This window comes from Polyodon spathula, chromosome 18, assembly GCF_017654505.1.
Source record: "Polyodon spathula isolate WHYD16114869_AA chromosome 18, ASM1765450v1, whole genome shotgun sequence".
NCBI lineage: Eukaryota > Metazoa > Chordata > Actinopteri > Acipenseriformes > Polyodontidae > Polyodon > Polyodon spathula.
The window spans coordinates 28,737,772-28,745,599 of NC_054551.1; positions in this window are offsets into that span (position 1 = coordinate 28,737,772).

The following is a 7,828-nucleotide window of genomic DNA, read 5'->3' on the forward strand; positions in this document are numbered from 1 at the left end:
ACAGAACACTACATTGTTTTCATTCTTTCCCTTCCAGGTATTGAGTTCTGATAGCCTTGACCTCTGACCTTTTAACAACAGAGATACCCCTTGAGAAGCAAAAGCAATTTGTCATAAGTTTAAGATCACAAGATAGTGTTACCTTGCAGCACGGCCCTCTCTCTCTGTCACTTCTTCTGATGCCATGACTCAGAGATTTCGGAATGTCTTCTTTTTTTGACACATTGTATTCACTGTAATTGTAGCTTGCTCTGAAATGACTGGTTTCCACGACAGTGTCATCAGCTTTGATGTCATATTCCCTTGTGGAATGCACAGATCAAACGGGCTAATAGGAGCTGAGGTTGGTGGTAGGAAGTGGTGGGATTTTTTAACTCTGTACTAAAGAAGAAAATTGGTGGGAAACTCATGCAAACGTACAGGATACCAGCAGGGAACGTTATGTCCCTGAAAAGCATGGCATCCAATTCATTTTAACAGTGGATTACTCACTGAGGTAAGAACCACTGATTGCAATGATAAAAATCATATACTAACCTTCCCACTGTGCTGTGAGTTTCCTAAACATTACACTGGTCCATTCGCCACTGTGACTGACGCAAATTGTCATCACTCTGTAGTAAATGCAGTTTGCAGAGGGTAATTGTAGTAGGCTTTGCAGATTGATAGTATTTCATTGCTGTAGCTTGGCTCTGGACAGGCTGAAGCTATATGAGTTAAACATTGATAATAATTTTAAGTGATATCCTTTTTTTTTCAGGTTTCTTATATCTGACCGGCAGTCTCACACACACATTGGATGTTGGACCCATAAACGGATGTGCTCAATGTTTGCTCTGCCGAGAGGGAAAGGCACCAGGTGCTTTGATCTGCCAAGCACTTTGTATTCTGAGAACCTTTGAGGTCAAACAGTATTATGTGCAGCAATCATATGGTAGAGAGAGAGCAAGAAGAACCCCCCCCCCCATTGCTCCCCACATTACACACATAGACAGACAACCTGAAAAAGATGGAAAATGGGAACAATTATAGGTTCTGTGGACTGAAGCTTTGCACTTGTGTGTTGCATGTCCTCAGAACCTCTCAATTATATATGGAATAATAGATGGCTCACCATGTATAAAGTGCATGATAGCATTAGAATCCTGCAGTGGAAACACATACCTTAGCCATCTATTATTTTAATATATTATATGGTCACAGATGACGTGCAAATGTTCAGTTTCATGTTGTCAGAATCCTATTATTATGTGTTTGTAGGGCATATAATTAGTTTTAGTATTGGTCAAGACTTCCTAGCAGTGGCGGAACTTTTGTTTCAAAAGTGAGTGGGACAGTTTCTGTGGCTGATGCATGCATAAAAATTATTCTATCTGAAATAATACAAAGTGAGGGGGACATGTCCCTTGTGCCCCCCGTGTAAATTACGCCTGTGCTTCCTCTTCTTTTATTCATTTGTATATGAAATCAGCTAGAATTATTTTTTGGTGTGTGTGTGTGTGTGCGTGTGTGTGTGTGTGCGGTCTGCTTGTTTTGTTGTTTAGAGAACATTTGTCGTTCACAGTTCCTTTTAGGAAAAACTGTTGCAACCAAGTTTCCATTAGTGCTATTTTAAATTGGAAGGGAAGTAATGTTAAAACTGTACAATGCACTTGTAAGACCTCATCTTGAATATTGTGTGTAGTTCTGGTCACCTCGCTATAAAAAAGATATTGCTGCTCTAGAAAGAGTGCAAAGAAGAGCGACCAGAATTATTCCGGGCTTAAAAGGCATGTCATATGCAGACAGGCTAAAAGAATTGAATCTGTTCAGTCTTGAACAAAGAAGACTACGTGGCGACCTAATTCAAGCATTCAAAATTCTAAAAGGTATTGACAGTGTCGACCCAAGGGACTTTTTCAGCCTGAAAAAAGAAACAAGGACCAGGGGTCACAAATGGAGATTAGACAAAGGGGCATTCAGAACAGAAAATAGGAGACACTTTTTTACACAGAGAATTGTGAGGGTCTGGAATCAACTCCCCAGTAATGTTGTTGAAGCTGACACCCTGGGATCATTCAAGAAGCTGCTTGATGAGATTTTGGGATCAATAAGCTACTAACAACCAAACGAGCAAGATGGGCCGAATGGCCTCCTCTCGTTTGTAAACTTTCTTATGTTCTTATGTTCTTAACTATAAACAGAAGTTTGTATGAGATTCTGACGGTGTGTATAACACGTTTTTAGTTCATGCTGATTTACACGGCAATTTAACCATTACATAAAGCATTATTATGTGAAGTTGGGTATAAGTTGGGCACCAGGTTTCATTTCTTAATTTAAAACACACACACACACACACACACACACACACACACACAGAGGACACTAAGATCTTGTTAACTTTGGAGCAGCGGAAGAAACACACTCTGAAAACAAATTCCAGTACAATTTACATTACAAGAAATACACAATATGAACAATTACCATCTTAAACTAAACAATATTACTATGTATTAATTATGCAGTATTATAGACAGTTCTGTAAAATTCCATATATTGACAGCAGTAACAACAGGACTTCTGGAGTGATCTTAGTCTAAATGATAAGGTTCTGCATCTCTTATTCTGCATCTAGTGTTAGAATGTTTATTTAGGCTTGTCAGGTTCATATGAACAGACAATTAACACTTTTGTATACAATGCACTATTTGATTCCCATATCTGTGAGTTGGTCAGTTCTGTGTAAGAGTGCAAAAAACACATCCTACTATAAATCATGCAATTATGTTTGTACTTTAATTGTATTAGTATTGTTTAAACTTTGACACAGACCCACTAAGTGAGAACAATTAGCATGTTGTTAGTTCCACTCAGTGAGTCGATCATGTTTATTTTAAAGCAGCAATAAAAATGTAAAAAGTATGCCTCTAACATTAACAAGTAAAAATGCAAATAATTCAAAACCCACATCTCTAAAGGCATGATAATTAAATTAGTTAATAATCCTGAACACAGACCCTTTCCCCACCTTAATCTGTGCCTCTGCAGCCACTCCCCAATCAAACAATGAGAGAGTTAGACTCAAGTAGCACTCATAAAATGCAAGATTGAATTGTGTTCATCAGGCTTATAGAAAGAAACTCATTGGTATGTAGATGGCTCTCAGCCTTCTGCTCTGAGGGGACAAGTGTAGCAAGATGGCAGTTGTTAGTTTTGTTGGCCAACAGAGAGGACGAAATCAATCAGCAGCATACCTATGATAGAGGCTCAGAAAGCTGCAAGTTACAAGTCGCTCATACAGAGCTTTTCTTTTTGCACACCACTTCAGCAGGGCAGAACAAATGACAGATTTTATGAATTATATATATTTATTATCACAGACTTTTTCTCTACCTTTTTCCCCAAAGCGAGCACACATTTTGTCAAACGTTTTATTTTTTTTTTAAAAAAACAAGCCAGATTATAAATCTGTCCTCTTCATTTGAATACAGGCACTTCTGAGGGCAATTATGAAAGCTGCAAGAGAATGGAAAACAGGACTGAAAAGGGTAGATCATCTTTTTTTTATGAAAAAAACATACTAGTCTGTTTGCACCCCTCTAAAACCCAGTCTTGCAGATGAGACTACAATATTATTCTGTTGTTTATCAAAGAGTCGTCTCATTTTGATCCACCCGGGAGTAAATAATCATTATCTCTGACACATTTATTTGGAGGAAATGATTATGAAACACAATGTTAATTGGAAAGGTCAAAGGTTGTTCAAGCGCTCTGGTAGAATCTACGTGTGGAAGAGAAGATAAAACATAAATGCTTCAGTCAGGTCGCTGTCCACCTGAGACCCAGGATAATCGAGAGAGAGAGGCAGGCAGAGGCGAACTCAGACATCTCCTCATGTTCTTACATTCTGCACTCATATGTTTTACACATGTGTTCCCTTTTCTGGTTCCTCTATCCAAGCCTCTTATTAACATGCTCTAGCAGTGATGGTTATTTTCTATATTTGCTTTAGGGAAAAACACAGTGGAGAAACTCCAGCAGACAAAGTGCTTGATGATTTGTGGTGATTATACAAAACAGTTTTAGTTACTGTAGGTTTTTTTTTTTTTTTTTTTTTTTTTAAAGATGGATGCCTTCTGATAGAATCTTTATCTGCTTCTCTGCATTAAAGGGAATCTAATACATTTTAAAGGTAAACGTTATTTTATGCATACATTATTATTTTCGCATACATTTCACCTATTCTAAAGAGTATATAATCACTGTAAATGGATACTGTTAAGGATGTGTTTGCTATGACCATCCTCTTGAATATTTGTGTTCAGATCCCCTATTGGTTTTAATCCAGATGAAGTAATGGGCACCACTCTCTGAATTAGGACTGTACTCAATGCACAGGACATCCTGATATTATTAAATCAAAGAAAGCAAAAGTGTTATTGTCAGAGAACCCACGACAGAGGCCACTTTCTAATTGATTCATTAAACAACCTGAAAGAGTTCAAAGTCCTCCGTTCAATATGGAGTTACAACAGGAGCAAATCAATGACGTGGTAGCAGGTATATGTTACCGTAGACTTCCGGATAGCTCTGCCCATTTGGCACTGCAAGAGCTCTGATGGTGTTTGATAGTCGGCAGGACTCCAGAAATGTAAGCTACTGTGTCTGCAAGCATATGCATAAAGACCCTGTAGAGCGCAGTGGAACAGTGACAAAGTCTTGACAATGTAAACCTACACTGGAAGAGAAATTGGCAACACTTTTCAAGTCATAGGGCATGTTTTTCAATATCAATAGTCACTGCACCTTGTATTACATAAAAGTAAATATAAACATATTTAATATCATTTAGCAGGTGCTATGGGTTCACTGACCCACTAATGTACCTCATCTGTTTATCAAGCATTCGTAATTTGTTTAAATGTTATCTACAGTAAGATGGTGTAAGGCACATAGTAAAGTACATATATTAAAATGATTCATATTTTGAAGAAAGATAACATTCTGCAAAATGTCGTGACTAGCTGACTTCAGAATGCCATTTATCACACCCACATTAAACTAGAAAAAATCGGAACTTTTGGAAGAGAGCGACATTTTGATATGCGCTGCTAATTAATGTATTTTTTTCAAACAATATAAAAGAGCTTTTTATACATTCTTTAAACAACATATTTTATTTAAATAACCTTACTTTAACATTTTTTTCATAAGCAATAACCAATTTGTCCAACTTTATTAAAGCATTACATAGAAATCTAGAAAATGAGGCAAGACAAGCCAATTATTGGCAACACTCAAAGAGAACTAGGGCTGGGACCAAATCAAAACTTTGATAACCAGCTAATCTCACTTAAAAAAACTGTATTTAATAGCCTTTTCTTTTTATGAGTAGAAGCAATAAGAAACTTACAAAAAAAAAAAAAAAAAAAAAAAAAAAACTATTAAATACAGTTTTGTTAAGTGCGATTAGCTGGTTGTCAAAGTTGTGATTTGGTCCCAGCCTAGGTTAGTAAACAGAGTAAGTGTAATCCCTGAATAACTACATCTATTTCTAAGTGCTTTTGCCAGGAGTATTAGAGGATTGAAAGCAATCAGCACAAAGGAGAAGACTCCCATATTCCTGGATGATTTAAACAAACTGTTACACCCAGTGTATTAATAGCTTCAGTGAACAGATACAAACTGAACAGATACAAACAACTAACATGTGTTGAACAAAAAAATGTATTAATACTACAATAATTTGCACTTGGAACAGGGTAGATTGTGACAAAAAAAATTAACAAGAAAGTGGTAATGTTGAAAGCCAGTCGTAATTCAGATTCACACAAGGACTGGGTGGTGGGGTGCATGAACTTTTTAGTTGTTACAACTAAACTGGGCAAATCCCCAGGCTTTATTGCCTGTCTTGAACACTGAAAAGTAAAAACCTTTCTTTTCCTTTATTAAAAAAAATATTTGATTAGTCAGGGGATTCTTAAATTAATAGAACATATTGACCAAGATATTTTCAAGATATTTACGGCAAAGTACAATTTGAATAAAATCTTACCTAATACTGTATGCTTAGAAAAATGTGCGATCTACAAAGTAATGGTAACAGACATTAGGTGGGATTTGCTGATATTATTATACTTTAATTAACAGTCTTTGTATCTGGTGGATATCCATGTGTTAGGGGTAGACTGAAACAGCCAGGGCAGACTTTGATTTAGCTGAGCTGTACTTTCAAGTCAAGAAACTGCCAAGTAAAAAAAAAAAAAAAAAAAAAAAATCACTTCCTCTAACTTCTGAGAAGATTTGTAGGCTGAAGTTGCCTTTATTAAATCAAAATCTAAGTGATCCTATTTTCGTGGTTAACATAATTTCTGCCGCAGCATAACACATTGAATAATCTAGCACTGTGGGTTAATGCACTAGCTTTCTTGCTGCTTCATATCTAGCCTAGTTCACAAGTGAAACATTTTTAATCAATCCCAGTTTAATCCTTAGTGGACAGTAAGGAAACTTGTCTGCGAGGCCTCCTATTGTACTGTAAATCATTGAGAAAAACGACCCCTCCCTTTTGGCAATAACTACTTTTAATTTCCTCTTATTCTTCTCCTTCTAGCCTATGCGTTAATATAGTGATGCAGCAGGGCCTCCCTTTGCAGGTTACAGACTGTAGAATAAGGAGGGCAGGTATTTATGAGGCCAAGTGGGATATGATACAGTATAAGAGACTTTCCTTAGCCTTTGGCTTACCTGTCAATTAAGCATTTAGCTCTTTAAGTAATAACCCTGCAGTTCAGTTTTATTATGCTGTACTTATGTGGTGGGGCAATAGAAGAATTTAGGAGAATGGTAATGAGCTGCCATAGAGAGGCACATGGTTTACTAAAAGCACTACTGTGCATTTCTTCAGACAAACATAGGTTCGTTGTAATGAGGGTTAATTTATCGAAATGATGACCCAATGTCTCCTCATTCAAAATACCAATGTCTAACATTGAATGGCCCAGATATTCTCTGAACTATAAACTCTATGACATTAATTCTAAAGTTTGTTTTCTCTCATAGACTGGTCCCACTGCATGGTATCCACATGTATAATTAAACAACATCACATTACAATCAAACAGAAAATAGATGCTGAATTAACGGAAATCTAGCTGGCATGCAAATAGGAGCACCTTCTATAGCCTGCTTAAAAACCTTACAAATAAAGGCAAGAATAAAACATTAGTAATTTTGGAGAGATCTAGAGACGAGCTCTTAGCGTTGTGCTCACATGCAATGAATGAATCACTATCATTTTAACTGCAACCCTTTGATTTAGTACCACAGTGATTCATTCAACCCACTGTATAATCTTTTTAACCCTTTAACCCACACATTGATTCAGTCATGATAGATTTTTATGTGTGTGTGTGTGTGTGTGTGTGTGTGTATAACAATAGGAGCCAAATTTGGCCCTTAGTCCAAATATGTTGGCTTTTATTTATGTTTTAAATCACACTATATATTGTATACATCTATTTATTATATAAACTACTGGCATCCATTTATAGCCCTAATATACCATATTATACCACGATGCAATTCTGCTATGCATACCTTTCTGTAGTTTACAAGGTGAATGCAACTAATCTTGTTCACTGTTACTGTCCTCCTCTGCGCAGGCTTGGTAGGCAGGTCTGCAGAATCACTACAGTACATCACTACTATATAGGGTTGCCTCTTTTTCCACAGACCAAACCCGGACATATTTCTCAGTCAGCCTAGCTCTATCAAAACTGCAGTACACTGTAATACAGTTTAACACAATACCACCAGATCTCAGTACAAATCAATAATCATGCAA